General features: G+C 28.9%; 1 protein-coding gene across 2 annotated transcripts in view; it reads right to left on the reverse strand.

Moving 5' to 3' along the window:
- Window positions 1-22,632, reverse strand: part of LOC148238506 (uncharacterized protein CG3556) — a 59,238-nt gene that overhangs the window by 15,621 nt on the left and 20,985 nt on the right. The window lies entirely within an intron of this gene.

Consider the following 22,632-nt stretch of genomic DNA (forward strand, 5'->3'; position numbering starts at 1 on the left):
TCTTATAAACTTCATATATATCATAGTAAATGTTTATTTGAGGGTCATACTAAATGTTTATTGAGATTTTTTATATCAGAGGAGCGATTAAATTTTTCTTAACAAAAAATCCCGCCTCTCAGTTATTATTATCTAATATTCAATGGATATTTAAAAAAAAAAAATTGGTCATTAAAATATGATTACATTAAAAAATTATCCTAAAACTTTTTAAATAATTATATTATAGATTTTAATGTTTTATTGCTCATAAATATTTTTTAGAAGCCATGAGCGAGCAATAAAATGACTACACTGAAATGGAACCAAATTTCCTCAGATAAAAAACCGCCTGCATGCCAATCATTATTATATGATCGTCGTGAAAGATAGTATCCCCAAGTATCAATAGATAAAAATATGTTTTTTTTTATCGACATTGACTTAGAATTCTCATACGTACGTAGCTTTCAATCCTCATAAGTATATATTACCTGGATTATTTGCTATTCGAGTAATTATATTCAGTCAAATCTAACGACGAATATATGCATTAAATCGGAAGCAATGATAATGTTTATGTATTGTAAAAGAAAAAACTCACTTTTCAGCCTCGAAAAATTTGAAGATTTCAACACGCATATTGTTTTATGACTGTTTATATGTTAATGTATTTTTCTAATCCTCACACACTTAATTTTCACAGTTATAACACACCTAATTAATTTGCAATCCGAATATTTATATTCAATCAAATCGAACGATGCACATGACAAAATAATACAAATTATAGTCGCGTAGCAAAATTATTTATAACTGTTGTCACGTTACTGCCGGCCATCTTGTTTTATATTTGAATGCTTATTTTTCATTGGTCGAAACAACAGAATTCATTACCGAGCAAATATAATTTTTATTTGTATTATTATAATTAAATATATTTCCTTTGTTTACGTGTATTATTATATTATATACACGTTCATATAAAGCGATACGATTTACAGAGCGTATATGTAAGATGTCACGCTTTAATATTATTTAGCAAAGTTGCAAACTATTTTTGAATTAAATGATTTAAATTATGTAAAATGTGGTAATTAAGATAAGTTATAAAGTAATTAAAAATGGTGCAAAACTATTTGGCAATTATATAAAATTAAAAAAGTTACAAACTTATTTTTAAATCATATAAAATGGTACGTTTTATAATTATTATTATCTAAGCTGCCAACTCGTTTTTAACTGATTCAAAAATTCAACAAAATTTATTCAAAAATGGCTCTATGTTAAGCAATAGTTAAATATTACGAAAATAGTCGTTTACTTGGGGCGCAATTTTTCGATCACTTACGCAGTAGTGCGGGAACAGTGGTTAATGTGTTTTAATTGAACTTGCACGTGCAAAATTTTCGGTTGCAGAGAAATTGATTTTTGGTACTAAATAATAGCAAAGGTAATCTATACTATAATGTTTTATAATATTACCGAGCTATATTTATTTTATTAAAAAAAATATAATTCGTCGAGGTCTGATTGTCCAAAAAATAATCTAAGAATGTCAATAATTTTTTGAGAAACTTTTTAAAAAAGTCCGTTACATCTAAACTAGTAACACAGAACTCACGGGTTCGAATCACCGCAGCAGACTCACATTTTTATTTATAAAAAATGCGCTATTATTAAAAATAAGCCCTAGCTGCAAAATTATATGTATTGGTTCTAATTTAAAATACATTTCCTACTGGAAATAATAAAAATATGCAATTTATATATGCACCCTTTCCTCCCCTTCAAACCCATATGGAGCAGAACTGCATAATATAATAGAATTTTATAATATAATAATAAAATTGTGTTATTGTAGTCAGGTACGACGAACGCGTGGTCTTTTCCTTGAATAGAATTTGCTCATACTGAACATATATTTTTATACATTTTCGTTTTTTGAATATATACATATATGGCATATTGGTATCTGCACTTTAACTTAATATAAAACTGCTCTTATCTTAGGTTGTTTAGATATACTATATATTATAAATAAGGTAGTGTCCATTATTTTTTGACGCATACCATCTCATTATTTTGTTGTTTAAATGTAAAATGTTTATCAATTTACAATATAAATACAATTTTTTCTTATCAACGCAGTAATAACGTTAACGTTATTCTAGGAAGTTGATATTTCACTGTTGCGTGTTTAGGGTTAAATAGAATAAATTTAGAGGGTATGCGTATCGGATTTCGTATAAAAATATTTTAGCCTGTATAAGCGACACCCTAATGTAGATAAAGGAGAGATCGTTTAGGTCATGGCAAATCTTCAAACCGTATCAAAGCTCGAGCTAGCTCTTGGTGATTTAGAGGTGTGGCGTTTCTTTACACTGAAAGGCAATTGGTTATAGCAATCCCACATACGTAAAGAATTGAGATCCTACTGCAGGTCGAGGGAATCTGAAATCGACTGCACTTTCTTGAAAATTTTCAAGTCATCTGAATATAATAAAAAAATTGAATCTGCTTCTATTGTCATTAATGAACAATAGAAGCAGAAATGGACCCAATTGAGGTACTCTAGTAGGGGTCTTATTTATTCACAAGTAAAGCATGATTAACTTTATCGAATGCCTTTTCAAAATCTGTGTATATAACGTCACTTGTACACCAGAGTCTAATAATTGTGAAACACAGTTAGAAAAAATCATAAGATTAGTGACAGAAACCATGTTGCTGCTCGAGAAGCATACACCAGTAATGATTAAAAATGTATTTATGCAATACAACTTAAAATAATTGTACTTAGAACATACACACAATTAACTAATTCGGATTTATAAGTTACAAATATATCCAAATTGCTGTAAATCGATTTTTCTTTTTGAAAGTCAAGAAAATGTAAACGAAAAACACCTATTTACAAAGCGAAAATATTTCAAGTATTTTGTTTATAAACTGCTATTTTAATTTAAGAAAATTCCAAGACTTAATTAGCTAAGCTTAAAAGATTATAATATAAATAAAATCTAACATTAAATATATTATTTGTCGATATTACTTATTGATACTCATTTCATAAAACTGCAAATACTATAATATATTAATTTCGTAAAAAATCGTGCTTTATTGAGCTCTTAAAAGTATACCATCCATTCATAAATTCACAATCTACAATCTCATCCTAATGCGGATATATAGTATGTGTTTTATTATATAATATGTACAATAATAGCAGCAGGAAAAATATAAAATGTTCACCAGACGCATAAGTCAATGTTAAGAGTGGTGAGGGGTTTTAAAAATGTACGAAAGCGGAACGGCCTGGGGTATTGCGATGGTATGCGAGAAGTATGGAAGTATATACTCCCTACAGAGGACTTGACTCCATATAGCTCCATGTAATAAATGAAGCTTATTCCTCAAGCCCGAAGCTAGTGTCTAATGCGCTCCATTACTTACTTAATGGCCGAGGGCTGCCGACTGCTTCGAGAAAACATCGAGACTTTTTAAAAATGCCATCTATATTTCATAAATCCATTATTTACTCCATCTGTTGTAGTACCATTTGTTACATTATATATTATGTTATATAATAATAAATTGTTTGTAATACAAAAAGAAATACTATTCCATTCGACACTATATTAAATAAGGAATAAGGAGACAGTCAGAGATATACATTATTTGTGGCTTTATTTTATTTTTACTTATGTACGACTATATTTATTATTGATTGTAATTGAATATGATACTTAGTATCATATTACATTAGTTAAAGCTGTTTAGTCAAACATACGTATACATAAAATTGATTTGCCATTAACAAAAAAATATTTGTATTAGAATCTAAAATAGCTTTTTCGACTATTGATAAATACATTTTTTCCACAAATTGATTTGCGAGGGGCTGATTTATTTTCTATGGACAAAAAACTAGGTAGTAACACTAACGCAACCGTGGCAGAGGGCAACACATTATTTGCTGGACCACGACCGGCGGCGCCTCGTCCGCCGATCATCTGTATTATGATTTAATAATCATGTAACTAGCAATAAACTACTACTGCAGCGACCCAATTTGTGTTTAATTTATACAAATATACTGTCAAAAATTATAGTCGTAATTTTATTATTAATCATTTTTATGGCAGAATACAAGTATTTGTGTTGCTATGATATTGATATTGTTATTATAAATAATAAAAATATTTTTAACATACTGATTTTAGCAAACAGCATTCAATTGGAAAATTGCTGTATTTTACTAACTGATTCATCATAAATCTTTCGTTGCAACATGCGTTACAACGAAGTAAGAACAATCAATGCCTACTAAGAATATTTCAGAAATTTGCATTGACTTTTTTTAACAAACAGGGTTTATCCGCCATACATTCAGAATATTTTTGTATTTTCATAGTTAATTTATCAGGAATCTTCCGATGCAACAAGACTCAATGCGTTTACATATTTAATACATTACGGTCCGATCACGCGTTTTCGCGGGTTACAAATAATATACATGTAAGAATATACTGCGAACGTAGTAAAGATGTAAACTTTTATCAAAAGATGGCAGTATATACATTTATAATTATTTTTAAGGTTTAAAAAAATACATACATATATATACAATCAAAATATCGGGCTGTAATGCGTTAACAACTACTATGAAAATTTCAAAGGTTAATATAATAATATAGCTCAGAAATTGGTTGATTGTGTTTTACTGGTTTATTTATTGTAAATATTCCGTTGCAACATGACATTGTTAGCCTGGTTTTTTACAAAGAGGTAAAAAATAATCAACTAATACTAAGTAAGTAGTGAGAGAGCAGACTGAAATCAGTCTGAAAATCAGTGAGTATAATTTTATAATTTTTCAACTATTATTACTGCAATTGATTTTTTTAATAATTTATTTCGATATTTTTTCGTCAGATTAAAAAATCTGATTTGTGATAATCGATCTGAATTATAATTATATAATAATTATTAGTTCCGATCTTTTAAACACGATAGTAATTAAAAAAGAAATCTCAGATCTCTCCAGAATTAGTCACCGACTTGTAAAACTCTCTGAGGAAATTTACTATACATAGTATATTCGAAACAAGCCAAGAATATTTGATACACCCATTTTAATTAAGAAAAAATGTAAAAAATATGAGCAATTTTTATTAATGTATATTTTAAAATTTTACTTTACAATTTAAAAATGGAATACTTATAATTTTTGCGTCTTTATAAATCATAATTTGGATAGAGTTTTTAAATTAATTCTATATATTTTGTAATCATTGTCAATTGTATATAAATATTTCAATTAAAAACAAAATGAATTTAAACAAATAATTATTTTTGAAAAAAATATTATTTAATTATTATAAATATTTAACTGCAATTTTTTTACCTTATCAACCCTAACATATTATTTTTTCTTAACATATACATATTTATTGTATAACATATAAAATTAAAACAATTATAAATTTAAACTTTAAGTAAATTAATACATATAATCCTTATTGTTTCTTTTAATTAATTAAAATATAAAATAAATGTAGAATTAATGTAATACAATATATAATTATATTCCAAATTAATAGCACAAGGCAATCTGTTTTATTATTTAAAACTTTATAAAGCAAGATTTAATATTTTAAAATTTGACGCTCAAAACTTTTTTACAGAATATTCAATGAAGATAATAAGTTATTATAGTCTAAATATTCAATGGAGATTTTCAGGTTGTAATTAAAATATTCTAAAATTCATGTTTAACTTTCTCAAATATAAAATATTGAGTGAAACAATATTTTTATATGGGTTAATAAAAAAACTTGATCGGTTATATTAAAATGTTTTATCGTTCGATATTTATCAATATTTATATTTAAATTTTGTTGAATATATATTATTTAATAAGCAATTACTTTATGTATTTAAAATTATTAAATACTGTTTTACAAAAATCTGCTAAATTATAATGATTAAATAGCGTATCAATAGAGTGACAAGGGACAGTTAAGTTAAAGTTATGTTTAAATTAATTTACTATTAATTAAAATACCGCTCCGAAGTTGTTCGTTGATTAATTGAAATTATATTATAAATAATTCCAACATTGTCAGACTTTGTTTGTTTGAAGTATTGTTACACGCTTTGTGCTAATGTAATTTGTAACTGTACCTAAAATCCGTAACAGATGACGGCACTTAAAGAATTGATAAACAAAACTGATTTTGATAAACACCTTTAATTAAAAATAATTCTCTTCAGATTTTGCAAGCAATGAAAATGTTTCTGGGAATTGAATTTCCTCGGAATTTCATTTAAATACTGTTCGCTACGTTTTCTGAATAAACAAACGCACAATATTCCATCCAGATAACGCTTATGATTTATGGCCATTACTTCGACTTATCGCAGAAATGAGCAAAAATGGTAACACTTGAAACTCGGCAAACGATCGGCAGTGAAAAAATACTTTAGCAAACATTTCCGACAAAACTCCCCTACTTTTCAATTCAATATGACGTGCTTGCAAATATTTTAATTTCGCATTTACTCTAAGGCTCTGATACATAAGTTAAGGAGTTTTCCCAGTTTTGTTTTTATTTACCTTTAAAGATTATTAAACAGCCAAGAGTAAATAATTGGCGAATGGGAAGAGATTGAATTTAATTTCCGCTCACCACCTTGCCTTGGGATATTAAGAAGATAACTTAATTTCCTCCTCATAAATAATGTGCGAATTTCGTTTATTTTTTTTTTAGTGAAAATTTGAGATGTTTTCTCTCAACGAAGCGAACAACTGACGAGCAGGTCAATTAGAGTATTTTTAATTAGCACTCAAACACCGCTCCGAGCTATTCCCTTGGGATTCTCTATGAAAAAGGGTTGATGCCCGAAGGGCACGAAAGCACTCCAATTAGCAATTATTCTCGTTCAATTTAATTATAACATCGATTATAATATCATCGTTGTTCTTAATTATGGTTGGTATATCTATACTATAAAGGTGTAAGGTCATTTTGCTAAATTTAACTTAAATTTGTTTGAGTACTTAAGATATTTTAATGATTGGAATTTATATTTAATAGTCAAATAGTTTGATTAAAAAATAAATTATCTTGAAAGCATTTAGAACTTTTCTTTATTTAATTTTAAATACAATTATTAATGAACGCAATACATTTAATGAGCCTACGATTGCTTAGTATTTTATAGTTTCATTAAAAAAACGACATTTCATACCATTTATACACTTATTATTACATTATTTTCATTGTCTGCAAATATTTTATAAGATCTACGTGAGGTGGAAAGTACGCTGCACTGCGTAGCTCCGCTTGGTTTGATTGTGACTAAACGCTCGTCTGTTTCAAGTCGGAAGCGAAGTGATTTATACTATTTTAGAGTTCAAAAAAGTCCTTTGCCTTTTTATTTTTGATTATCTGGCCAATGCAATGATTCGGCTTGGAAACTATTTGGTATTGCCTACTAAACATCTAATTATTAAATTTTGCGAAATCATAAAAAGCATTGTTCATCATCAGGGTCAAAACATTACTTGATTTTTTTCAATACACAAATAAATAATAAACAACTTTCTGAATGTTTTAAGAATTAAAAAAAAAAAAAAAATTCTCGACAAATATGAAATAATACAAATATTCAAATAACGAATAATATTAAAATAATGGGTAAATAAATTTGGTATTAAGAAATAATATTTGTATTAGGAGTCTCTAATTTCAATCATAGTTCACCGACCGGTCGGCTTTGGTATTTTGGTACCGACGATATCTTTTGTTCAGTACTTTCTGGGCAAAGTGCATTTCTGAGGCAACAAAATATGCGAGTATTTATTGTAAATTTTTCGTTGTATTATAAAATAACAGTCGTAAGCCAAATACTTTAGTAAAGTAAAAGTTTTAAAGGCTTTTAGCAAATTAATGCTGAATACTAAATTGATAATATATTAATCTTCAGTTAATACATGTACATATATATATTTTTATTTAAAAAAAATATTTAATAAGATGACATTAGAATTAATTGGGTTTTTTTTTTAATTTTACAATATTTGTATAAATAATTATTAAAACTGCTATTTATTAGGCCGCCCAACGGAAAATTTTCTCACAATCCAATATGTATAATATGTTATTTAACAATTATTATTTTTTTCTATGAATTTTATTAAAAAAAATTATAAAGTAACTAACACGTATAATACAATACATATAGCATGACACAAAGCTTAAAATTTACATGCATAATATACCAAAAATAATTAGTTACTCAATTTCTCTGTTTTTTTATATATATTGGGAAAATAAATAAAGTCCTCAAAACATAAATATAGTCTCAAGATTAATTTATAAAAAAGTCTGATCTTCTAGCTTTTTATACTAATGTTATAAAAACATCGATAATATCATAACAATATATAGTTACTAATACAAATTTAGTCAAAAAAATACTATTCAGAAAATACTGTCGTTTCTGCAAAATTTACTCTTTTCGTATTTTATTTATTATTTTTTTATACAGAATCAATCAAATAAAGATTGATTTTTTAATGTGAATAAAAAATATCATTATAAATAATTTGATTATTTGCTATGGAAAGAATTACTGGATCTGAAGTTATTAAGGAAAGCAAAAATTTAATATGTTTTTAATTGGATTTATGAAATTTTCTTCATATATAAATACACAGCCCATTAAAAATAATGATCTGTAGGATATTTACTCTAGCCATACGTCGATATTTAGATATTAAATCCAGAAAGTTTAACAAGCAAAAATATACAGTTGAAAAATAGTATGAAAAAATACCATACTTCAATTAATATATACGACGATATTTTTTTATGAATGCTATGTCATATTTTTTTAGTAAAATTTGATTAATTAAATGTAAATTTATATTTTGACTATGTTTCTTATCTCATAGTAATTTTTTTAAATAAAATATACGAACGCCAATGTTATTATATATCTATATCAGAAACATATATTTATGGTGTGACTAAAAAATAACGAGAATATTTAGAATATTTTCACTTAAATTTCAATTAAATATCTGACTATTAAAATAGTTATATTATATCTGTATAACGAATATTCAAAATTGAAACTTCACAATAAATTGCATATAGTCACAGTAAGGCCCGATAAAATCAATACTCTGTATAATCAATTCATTTATAAAATATGTAGGTACATAGCATAATACGTATCGCAAGTCAACCCTAGCGATTTATTACATAAGAGGCATGATCGAATCGGCGGAATGCGAACGCGTAATCACGTTTCAAGATATAGTACAATAATACAAAGCAATTTGTTCTGGTACGACATAGTCAAAAGCCTCTCGATGTGATTGTCAACGCAACAAATACTACACGATCCTATTTACTGTTCTGTCCCTTCAAAGGAGGTATGTACCTACGATAATGCCTATTGATCCCAATGCGAAATACCTCCGACCGTATTTGATTTGCGGAGGTCGACAAATTTAGCCAGTCTCCCATCTCATTAATGCCAAAGTAGATAAATTAAGCTCAAGGCAGGCGAGAGGGAAAACATTTCCAAGAAAAAATAAAGCAACGATCACTTTCGCGAGGAGTTTCCAGGAAATCGAATCGTCGTTCAATTACAATATATCATGTATCCCGGGGCGGTCCTGTATCGCAGGAAATTTCGTTTCGGACGGAAATTGCATTGCCACGTAATATATTATGTATTATTATGTATTAAAGTGTCATTTTAAAAATAACGCTGGGTTCGTGGTCAAAATTTGATTGCTTATAGTTGGCAATCAATCAAACTGTAAAAGTAATCATATGATTTTTTTAATAAAAACATACTATTGTAAAAATACGTTACAGAGTAGATGACAATTTACAACATTTTTATTGTCACAAAGATATATAGAACAAGGGTTTTTAACAATTTTATTGCAATGCCATTTTATAAAATATATTATTTATAAATAAATTCTATTATGGCAGAATTAACTTTGGAAGTTAAATTATTTGTGTATAATATAAATAGTATTATATTGACTTATTTTATTGAAATTAATTTTATTTTAATTCAAGAATTGTTCTAATATTATTTATTTATTTAATTATAATACTAGCTTTAGAGAAAATGTCAATGTGTGGACAAAGGACTCCAAAGAGCTAAGATTCTTGATGAAGAATAAATGCTGAATGAATTTTGCTGTAGGTACCATTTTTTTCAATACAAAATTTTTTAATCATTTTGATAATAAAATATATTTATATAATATACCAAATTATAATGAACCATATTTGTATTATAGTTTAACCGTATTTAAAGCTAACGTTTCAACTACATAATAAATTTGATGCAAAAATTTTTTAAGGCTACTTCTTCAGTTAAAATATATTGTATAACTATTCCTAACTTCTCTAATCTTTATTTTGCTAAATAAAATTTCAATATATATTTTTAAATCAAAGATTCAATAACTTGCTTTAAAATTTTATCTTTATTTTTCAATGTACTCCATAGATAAACTATTACATGCTTATTTCAGATGAATCGTTAGCTTTTCGCTAAAATATCTAGTGTTAAAAAAAATCAATGATTTCGATTTTCCTATTTTTGCTATTTAAAAAAATCAATTTTTACTTTGAGCAATTACAATTATACATAATAATTCTTTATGCTATGTATTATAATATTTAAGATATTATAGTATATTATTCAATGCTAAGTTTATACTCTTAAATAAAATAACTTTACAAAAAAAATATAATCGAATGTTTTATTGATATTTTGGACGCGTAGCTATATATTTTACTTTATTGTGATTTTAACACATGTAATTTCACTGAATGATAAAATATGATAAAGTATGATAAAAACTAAAAAAAGCGTTTCAAAAAAAAATTGCAAAATAGAAACAAATCCTTTTTCAATTACAATTTATAATGCAATATAATATCATTAAAAGTTAAAGTCTCACCAAAAATAATGTTTACCTAAGATTATTTAGAATTTTGTATAGTAACCATAATTTTTGTTATCATAGTATGTTCATATATATAATATATTTTTTTTAATCGTTATTTTTATCATATTTATATTGATGGGATTGGAGTTATAAATTTAGTTTTATCACATGTAATTTTTAAGTATTTTGGGCATTATCGATTTTATTTTTCTTGTCAAAAAATATTTATAGGGTTCTTTACAACATATAATACAATTTTTTTTTTATTATTAAATCATCCATTGTAACCTGACAGGCGTAAGCCAAATGCGCTACAACGGGCAAATATGTACCAACTGAATAAAGTCAATCAGACCTACAAGTAAGTATTACCCACCAGACTGAAAAGCTGGGAATTGGTGACATCTATATTATTATTTATAAATTAGCATGTGCTATACAATTTATAATCAATAGATGTTACTGCAGCTGGGGCCGTTTTTTTAATAATAGCGCATTTTTACATATAAATAAAAGTGTCGCTGTCGGGGCTCGAACACGCAATCTCAGAATTACTAGTCTGAAAAACATCACCCAAAATTATAATTTTTGGTATCAAGTAATCAGTGGCGTAGCTATGGGGGGCGGAGAGGGCGGGTCGCCCCGGACGGCACTTGCTTGGGGGCGGCTAATTCGCGATGGGATCGTCTAGTGTAGTTCTTACCCTGAATGCACTAAAATATATATAAATCCACGAATAACAAGAACTTAATAATAACCAATTTATTATTTTAAGAAATGCTAGTTTTATGAATCTGCAAAAAATGTATGGGGGGGGGGGGCGGCAATTTTAAGGATCGCCCTGGGCAGCACATACCCTAGCTACGCCACTGCAAGTAATGTTTTAATCGTCCCTTAACGTTTCCATGTTTTAATTTATTGAAATTTTTTTTAACACATTTTTTGTACATGTTAATTTTATTAAATAAAAATATAGATATAAATGATAAATAGATAACATTAAAAAACAACTAAAATTCAATCAGATTATCACCATATATTAGATATCACCATTTTTTTCAAACTTTTTCTATGTCAAATCATTTCAAATCAATACATTTTTTTTAACAATATTTTTCTTATTTTATATATAAATATTTTTTAAATCAGATAATTTTTGTTTAAGAAATATTAAGAATAGAGAATGATATTTAAATGAAAGATGTGAATATTAAATATTTAAAATAAAAAAAAAACAAACAAAAACCTGATGATTTTGAAAACATATTGTACAAAAATGTTCATTAAGGGGTTGAACAAATAATGAATCGACAAAAAAAATCTACCTAAATTATCAGGTTAGCAAATCAAAATATTATTACCAAAATAATGTATATATTATATATGTATATACATAAATTAGATACGAGCTCCAAATATTTGTTAGGAAAATGATAATAATAATAACTACTAAAGCATAAGCTAGTAAAAAACTATACAAATCATTATTTTTATTGTAGTTTTAAAAGACAGAATGGGTATATAAGTGCTTTCAATTTTTACATATAATGTAAATAAAAAAAATTGTAGATAACATAGTTTATTTTACTTCTATTGTGTAGAATTTTAAAGTTTTAACAAACGTAATTATATTAGTCAAATAAAACTTTTTAATGAAGCATCGTGTATTTTATTTCTCAAAGATTTTTGCCCTTATCGAATAAGTAATATCAATTTACATACACAGAAAATTATAATTGGTTTAATTCATACAACGCAAATATGTTTACGCTTTAGACGCTTTTGATTAAAAGCTAAAATTAATACGCTTATTTGATCACAAAACTTTCACTCGAACGCAAACTTCCATAGGCAAATTTTAATTAAATCCTATCTAATCGAAAATCAATTTACATAGGCGAAATAATATGTATAACTAAAATAGATACGCTAAATTGAACTGTGTATCACTTAAGCCACAATACAAACACAAGAACTCTTTGAAACAAATCACTATTTTGAAAAGAAAAAGCAAAATAAACCATCTTTCGTATTCCGCCTTCGACTCAGCGGTTGCAAACTAGCGGTTAGCGTACCCCCATGGGATACGGGAGCCCCAATTAAATGGTACGTGAGATAAATACTAACGTTCGTTTTATACTTTACTGAAAGCTTTAAAAGGGTTATATAAATGTATGAGATCCGTCAATGAAATATCACTACTGGGAATTGAAAACAAAGTATAACAACATAATTTTCAGTTTAACCGTATTGCTATTATTTTTCGATTCGATTTAGAATCGAAACTGATTTAATTACATTTATCCCTAACCGAAAGCTGTGTAGACAAGGTGGCAATCAAGTTGTGGGAAAACCGCGATTTCCCACAGGGTGTGAAATGTTCACGGAACGCCCGGGGTTGTTTATATTCTGTGTAATTTTGTGCACACACATACAGCGTGTTCCGAAACAATGTGTAATGGTGAAATAGTGAAACGTTGACTTGTGAAACCGACGTGTCATTATGCAAAGTCAACGAGTTATTAACTAATATATGCGCCAAAATACTTAGTCCGATTTTAACGAGCGTGGAACTGAAACATTAACATTTATGCTAAATGAATGGTGAACTATGATAAAGTAGCTTTAGTAATAATTTATGAAAAAAAAGAAGAGCATTATTCTCGCGAAGCTAGTAGCAATATATTTTTTTAATATTATATATTTTAAAAATGAAAGAAATATAATTAATAAGGTCTCATAAATGTCTTGGTGCTTCTTTATAAGATTAAGAGAAACAGCTAAATTTTTACTACTACAGATTGTCCTAGAAATATTATTATATAAATTCACATCTTCGGACATCATTCTATATTTATACTTATCAATCCTTATTTTTTAGTATTAAATCGATAATCGCAATTTATAGCATTGGACTAATGGTATAAATCGTTGACTCTAATTTTAATTTTTTTTCAATTTCTATTATGTCTAAAATATCAGAATTGGTGATTATTATATAATATTTAATTCTATCGATCATCACAGATTAAGTTTTCCTGTATTTACCTAATCTCGCAGATAAATAATCAAACAAAATCAGAATATATTGTGCATATATTGACTGTAAGTTGTTATAATAGCTTATTTTTTTAGTATTTGTTGATTGGGTTCACCCCGTTCTAACGTATTGGGCTAACGCTTGTCATGTTGCAACAATGTTTATGGCAAAAAATAAATAAATATAAATATTTAGTTGTACACTTTATTTTTTTTATATTTGACTGTTGTACTAATGTTTCGTATAAAATAAAATATCATTTTATTTCATACAAAAATGTCGAGGCTTATTATTCTAAAATTATTTTGAAAGATTTGCAATAAATTAAAATATATAATATTTTATTTATTTTTAATTTCTTACTAATTCAATCACTTTTAATATTTCTGGAATATCCAACCATTTCAATTTTTCAATCATATTTTACAAGTAGTGAAAATATTTTAACTATACTCAATTTTGTATTTTTTGCAACATATTCTAATCTTATTCATAAAGCATATTAAGCGATATTGTTATATTTTTAATAGATCCCAACTGCTGTAGCTTTTAAAACAAGCAGTGGTAGAAATACGCTAAATTCACAGCTGCATGCAAAGCAGGTAGTGAGAGCGTTTATCTGCAAAGGGCACGGAATTCCGATTACAACTACGATTAAAGACCAACTTTAGTAGTTACAAAAAGCAAAAAAAAATTCATGTATATTGCTAAATATAAATCTATTTGCACAAAAAATGCATTAAATACCAAAAATATTAAATATGTAACTATATTATAATTATACAAATACATACTTAAGACATTGCGCATATAATTTTTGTCTAAATTACATTAATTTGTAGTAAGGCTTTGGGGTTCAGTTGTCCCCCTGTTCGGACGGCATATATATGCTATACTTTTCATTCACTTATTTTTATTATAAAACAGATAATTTAATAGTAGCTAGATATAAAAATAATGGCAGATTGTGTTTTTATATATGTAATAATAAAGTTACATTAAAAATAAATAAAAATCAGCTGTTTTCTATGTATATAAATGAAACTTATTATTTATATTGTATTTTATATGTACGTTCTAGTTTATTTAACGTTGCATTTTACAATTGCCTATTAATTAATTTAAGCTAGGGTACATGTATATACAAATTCGAAAATTCAATCTATTTCCGTATATGCTAAAATTATATTACGATAAATATGCTACAGGGAAATTCAATTATAAATCCAAAAGTATAACACATATAGTATATGTATGTATATACACTTAAAACAATTTCTACAAAATCGGTATAAATTAATTGAAATACATTGCTATCAAAACTTTTAATTAATTGCTAAAATCAATAAAAAGTGATTATAAGGAAATTCAATCTAAAATATTTTCAATAAATATATACAAAATTAATAACGATTTATTTTAATTTTTATTTATGTATTCATATTTTTTTATTATCTTATTTTTAAATAGTTTCAATAAAACTGCTTTTTTATAAATACAAATAAATATATAGAAAACACATTTTTTGTATTCTATCACAATATATTCAGAAATAAAGAACAAAATAGATTTTTTTAGAAATCCAAAATGTTTTACTGGAATCCAAAATGTTTTACTACACTACACTCTCTGGAAGTTGGCCAAGGTTGACCAAGGACGGAGAATATAGTGGGTTACTTCAGTCGAGCTCGGTTCTGCCCGCTCTAAAATCTCTCGGAAGTTGTCCGAGGCTACCGAGAACGGGAGGTAAAGTGGGATTAATTCAGTCGACTTGGCCATCTTTGAGCGCTTCCGAACATTGTCGGCAAACGGACCGAAGTCGGAGCTGCTCTTTCGAGCGCGAGCGGTGAGATACTTCACCTTTCGCTCTCTCGCGTGTTAAGTGATCAGAGTGAGAGAGATAATGATATGGTTTTTCGCAAACTGAGATAGAACGAGTAACTCGGTTCAATTTCAGTATGCACGTAGGCGTCCTATGGTTAACACGCATGACAAGCGCTGCATCATGGTCAAGTTATAATACCACATGCTTATCGGAGACTTCAACAGATTCTTACTGACATCTTTGAATATTTTAGGGAACCAAAAGAGATTAATTATATTTTTGATAGTATATTCTTCTAACAGATATCGTTATTATATTTTTTTTCATATAAAATTAAATAATTAGTGGTACTTGATTTTGTTTAAAAAAATCGTTTCGAATATCCTTATGTATTTTCCTAGATCGGTTTATATAAACGTCACACCATAACGAATTCTTATTTAGAATCGATGGTGAAAAATTCTAGGATAGTCACCAATGTGGTGTTCGTATTCTGAAGTATAATTTTTATGCTTTATGGCATTTTGCAAAAGCCGACAAAGATTTTGCGTAAATTGAATATTTACGACCGAAAGTTTTCACTGATATTGTATTGGTGAGTGCCCACATAAACGTTTATAATTATCAGTAGCGTAATTTTAATAATATGTCAATTTAAAAATTGCGATTATTTAGCACATCTTTCGATCGCGCGCAAATATGCCAGCTGTACATGACAGCAGCCGCTGTGCGGACATCATTCACGCCCACCGTCCGGACGGCATATGAAATTTTTGTGGCAGTGTGGCCGCTACTCGGAAGTCGGCGACTTCGGTCGACTTCAGTTAAGCTTAGGTTCGGACAACTTCCAGAGAGTGTAGTGCAAGAATTACGTTATCAGAATTAAGTTATATTAAAACGAACAATCAGATCTTAAAATTTGGTCACATAACCTCGTCAATAATTTTTAGATTAGCAGTTGTCATAAATATTCCACTAGTTGTTATCTCGATTGTGCTACATTTTAGTATTTTTAATTTCTAAATAGATATAAATTGATTAAAATAAAATAAAACAAATATTAAACTAACATTTAAATATAAATTATTTGTTATTTATACAAATTTAGTAGTCCAGAGTGTTTTTAATTTTATTTTATAGTTCTTTACTTAATTACACACTATAAAAAATCAAGTTACATATTTAATTTATTAATATTATATTATTTGGATGTCTCTGTTATTAAATACTATTGAATCCAATACATAAACACATATGTTTATCATATTATAAATTATTGCAATAGATATAATAGCCAGCTTGCCACTTGGACTATTAGGTTTACTACTCACATTTTTACCTTAACCCTTATGTAACATACTCTATTTTATTGGTTCAACTCCACGGGGACTATCAAACTTTTCTATACTTTACATTTCTCTGTGCACCATCGCAAATATACAGGATGGCGCAAAAAATATTAATATTATCGTACGTATCTTACGAATTGTTAATGCTAAAGAAATCTATTTTAAGCATTATAATAAGCTTAACTAAAATATAATTTAATTACGCTTATTAAACATAGTGTATATAATCTATACATAATATAAATAGTTACTGTCATTTAAAAAATAACACTTAATTCCCTTCATCGGCGCTCTTAATAACCCTGACCATCGAAACAGCAAACCAAAGGTCTGAAACCCTTCTTGAATTCTTAATGTCATGATGGACATCGAAACAGCGTCTTAAGCGATCGTTATCTACTCCTGTGGGACCTTAGAAAACGGCCTCGATTTGGTGTTACCTAACTCCGAAACGAATCGTACTCATTGTCGGAAATCCCCGCCAGGGTTTCACTCCGCTTCATAAAATATGTATCGCAGTTGGCTTTTCCAAATCGGACCGCGGGGACCCATTTTGGGACTGTCGCGACGAGCAACGACCTCGGTTTCAGCTTTTAGAATAAAAATTAATTAACTTGAATACGTTAAAGTAATGCCATATTAAATGACTTCGAAATCTAAAATTGTAAATAGGCTAATAAATAGTTCTCCATCTCAAAAATATATTTGATCATAATAAGAGGCTGGAGGCGAATTTAACTATTTTTATCGTGTTTGTATCCTAGTGCCATTGAAGTACATACTTTTAAAAGTTGCTAAGGGGAGGTGACTTTCATTTCCGAGGTTTAAAGTGCCCTAGAGAGTTGCGATCACGTTCCTTATTCTTAAATAAATGAAAATGTTTTTATACCCCTATAATATTGATTTTGACAATGTACCACATCAACTATAAATGAAAATTTTAAATGTTAAAAAATAAATTTCCGTCGAAAAATATCAAGCTATTTAATTAAATTTAAGGAATTAGTATTGCAAAAAATATGATAGTGGAAAAAATGTTTATTTTATATGTAAAGTATTTATACAGAGAAATTTTTATTTTATAATATAATTTATTGCTCATGTAACAAGATAAAAAAACGACCCTATAAGTAGTGCGATCAAGATGAACAAACAAAACTAAAAATTAAAGAACATTTTTATTTTCATACTAGAAAATATTATCAAAATACCTCGCGAAACCACACTAACCCATTAAGCACAAAATGCCAAAATTCTTAAGAGGCTAAAGACAACATATTACTGGTTTTGGATCTTTAATAAAATGAACTCAAATTAGCAATATTTTTTTTGCTTAAATTGTAAAAGATTTTTTATAACCACTAACGTTATATTTTAAATTCTTATTTTTGATCAAATTGTTGTTAATAACAAATTGTAAACATGAAAATGGTTATAAGCTAGTTACTTGTACAGGAGATCCAATTCGAGTTTTTTTATGATGGCAGTACTGTAAATCAGACAGCTGTCAATAATCACGCGTGTTCAAAGTGTCAAATGCTAGTTTGCAACAACACATCTATGAAATTCGTTAAAGTTGTTAACAATTAAAGAAGCGTTAAAGATAGAGTTAGGTATGTGCGTTGTTGTGGCGCCTGCTCAGCTGAGAATATTGCTGCTATAAGTGAAAATATGGCCAAAGACCCAGAATTGTCGATTCACAACTTTTGGGGCTTATCTTATGGCTACCTTTGGCGCATTTTTCAATATGAAATTCAGATAACACAAGAACTGAAGCCCAAAGACAGCGAATAATTTACGCAGATTGGGTCTTAGAGCAGCAGGAAGTTGATGATGATATTTTAATGAAATATATTTCTCTGATAGGGCAAGGAAAATTCTCATGCGTTTTACGTGAAACCATTCCATGCCCAAAAAATGACTGCTTGGTGCGCATTGTGGTCAGGCGGCGTCATTGGGTCTAATTTTTTTTAAAAACAATGAAAGTCGGACTTTAATAGTCAACGGCGAGCGCTATAGGCGCATGATAACCAATTATTTTTGGCATCAAATCATGTGGTTACTATCATCCACACGTTGAGTGCAACCGGTCACTCGTGCGCCGAAACTCCTAAGCCTGATGCAACCGTGGGAGGAGGGGTTGTGCCCAAGGACCTTCCGCATCGAGTGTAACGTTGGATGTTTTTAGTTGAAAGTTTCCAGGTCACATTTATGGCGATATGTAGCAATCAACCACTCGATAACTCACCCTCGACCAATCCCGTACGCAGATCAATCAACCAATCAGAGAAGCCGGACGAAATATATTCACACGGGGTCAAAAACCCCAGTCGACACTTCATCGGATCGAACACCGCAGACATATCGACCACGCTACCTTCCCGACACGGACCAGCATCCAGATTCGCCGAGACCACTATATAAAAATCAAGACCCGGAATTCTAACTCGGACATCGCTTTCCAGAGATACCTAGCCGACTAAAAACACCACACATTATTTCACGTTTTAGTAAAGTCAACTCGCCGCCAAGATCATGCGATTTAACATAGTAGAGTAACGCTAAATCGTGTCTACGCCGAGAATCCCGAAACGTTAAAGCACCTAAAAACCAACATCCGCCAAGTTATAACCGCGTTACCGCTCGAAATGTACGAAAAAATTAATGGATATTACATCGAAAAGATCGGCTGCTATAAATGATCCAGAAGAGTTCATTTTATTATTTTTTTTTATAATTTATAAAATACTTCAAATGCTCAATTAATAAAAAATCAGAAGATATCCTTAAATTTGTGTTGTTTTTTTAGTTGAATCACCCTCTATATTGTATATAATTAATATGTTTGTAAAATGAAACTTTTTAATAGAGCCAAAAAATGCTAGACAATGGGGAAATTGTGCAAGCTCAATGTTTGAATGTCAGAATAAACCGAATTGGTTAAAAATATCATTTTAACAGACGTGCGAAAAAATTGTTTGAAATAACAATAGATTTATAGATGTTAAAATATGATCCAAAAACTGAATTGAATGAGAGAAATGTATCATGAAGAATTATTTTTGTCAGAAGAAAACAGTCCTCAGGTACATTGCTGATTACACCACGATGACGCACACGAGCTTTTGGTGAAGATAAACAAAAGTATAATTTGATTCGTGCGCCGCAGCGCAAATAAGTTTGGAATTCTATGGAGATTCACAGTTGCAACGATGCCACGTCCTCAAAAACAATTATTTTGATACCGCATACAAAATTTAATAAGCAAACACTCACGACAAAACCAGCCGTGCTATTTGAAATTTTAATGACGTGTTCAAAGGCTCGCATGGCGTCGGCATGGCTGCACAGCGAAAAAGCACAGGGGCGCATCGGGCGTCCTAAATATTTATTTAACCGTAATTTTCCAGGTGACGTAATATTATATATATTTCCCTATTGCCAGACAATGCGAGGCGAGGTGGGTGGGTGGGAGGACACAGGGGTGGGGCCGGCGGCAGACACGGTCGATATCCCGGCTCCTACCCTCGTCGTCACCTTCCGAAGGATGCCGACCTGTACACGGTGACGTTGCCGTCGTGTCGCGTCGCCCCATCGTCCACGGGGAAAACTATAATTCGATTTATGACAGGGTACGAGACAACAGATCAATAGACATTGTGATTACGACGGAGAACCTTACGATGTAATATGCGGAGTTTAAGTGAATGCAATCAGGCTTTTATCTGTATAATGTGATCCAATTTAAAATTATAGGTAATGTATAATATGTACTGATATACTGGTCCGACTCTGGAAAAAAATCATAGCAAGAATATATGTATAAAAAAAGTAAAAACCAACCTGAAATAATGAATATGAAATAAATTACAATTGTTTGAGATTTATTTACTGATGTATTTTAGGTATAGTTCCTTTAGCGCTTTTTATACATACAATAAATATAAGGAACGGAACATTGCCTTCAAAATCACCCACTTTCTAGTACTACTTTTACAATAAACATTAATATTCAAAAACTCCATACCTATACAACCATCATTAGTAATTGAAAAACAAAAAAGCTTTTGTTAATAGTATTTTCTAATAAGGCTAAACGCACGTCCCATTTTCATATGATCGTCACATATTTTTCGTAAATATGTCAAAAAAAAATGTAAATAAAGATTTTCGAAAAAACAGTAGATTTTACTGAAATATTACCTGAATGAACAGAAGTAGTTTTTATTCAAAGACATAATTTTTTTTGCGTGAATAATAATTAAAACCTCGAAATTTTATTTACGGAAAATAAAATAATATCCCATTTTTGTCGCAAGAAAATATAGTCAACCTACGTATAATCTAATCACACACGACATGGATAGACAACATCTGGTTTAGTTGTTTCGCCAGTGGTTTGTATAAAAAAGGTCATTGTTAAAGGCTCGTTTTGCTATCTATTTTTTCGAAAGCACAAGACGGCGGTGTATCTCTACAAAAGGATTCACTTCCATCCTATTATCTCAATCTGACACTTATTTTTAGAAGTCTGCATGGGTTTTGTATGGCGATTCCTCCAGAAAATTGTATAATTCCTTGAAAAAATCATAAAAAAATTAAAATGAATCGAATATTTCTAAAATAAAATGATGACTGTTAAACTTTGATAGACTTTATAGTGACTAGTATTTGCTGCACCAATTCTTTGGCATACATTTACATGGTTATCGATAAAATGTTTGTCGGGTTCATCAAAATAATCACGCTTTAATTCACAATTGGACAGGTCCAACACGGTCGAGAAGCTTCTAGTCAAATTAACAGGCGTAAGAAACTAAATATTATGCTATTAAATCATAAACGCCGATTAAAAGCAAATCAAAATAGTTCCAGTTTCAACAAAAAGACAAAAAGGGGTTCCTTGTTAAAATGGAACACCACCGTGAGAAAACTTTTTTGCATATTAAGTCATAAAGTACTCACTATAATCGCTGTCGGAAATGCATTGAAATAACACGTGCTACTTGAGGATTGCCTTTTCGGGAATTGCTCAATCCAATTGTAACCTGCATGAATGACCGGAAAAAAATCTGAATATTTTCATACACAATTTATAATAGATCATAGACCTATTAGCAACCCGCCTCCATTCTCGATCTAAGCCATCACAATGTCTTTAGAACATATATTTTTTTATTTACCAATATAGTCACTATGGATCTGTGCCTGTGAACTATTTTTTTTATTTTACATTATATAAATCTCACTTTTGGTCTTTTTCAGCATCTAGCACTCTCAAAGATAGTGATCTTAAGATAAGGGATAATTTCACTAATTTTTTTATCATTATCAGTCACCTTTTATAATGTAATTAACGATGTATTTCAACTGCATGGAATAAACTGATCACTAAACGAATCTATTTTAAGAGATACACGGCTATTTTAAGCACACAATA

The sequence above is a fragment of the Plectrocnemia conspersa genome, unplaced genomic scaffold (assembly GCF_051122295.1).
Source record: "Plectrocnemia conspersa isolate PC_06_02 unplaced genomic scaffold, ASM5112229v1 ptg000001l, whole genome shotgun sequence".
Lineage (NCBI taxonomy): Eukaryota > Metazoa > Arthropoda > Insecta > Trichoptera > Polycentropodidae > Plectrocnemia > Plectrocnemia conspersa.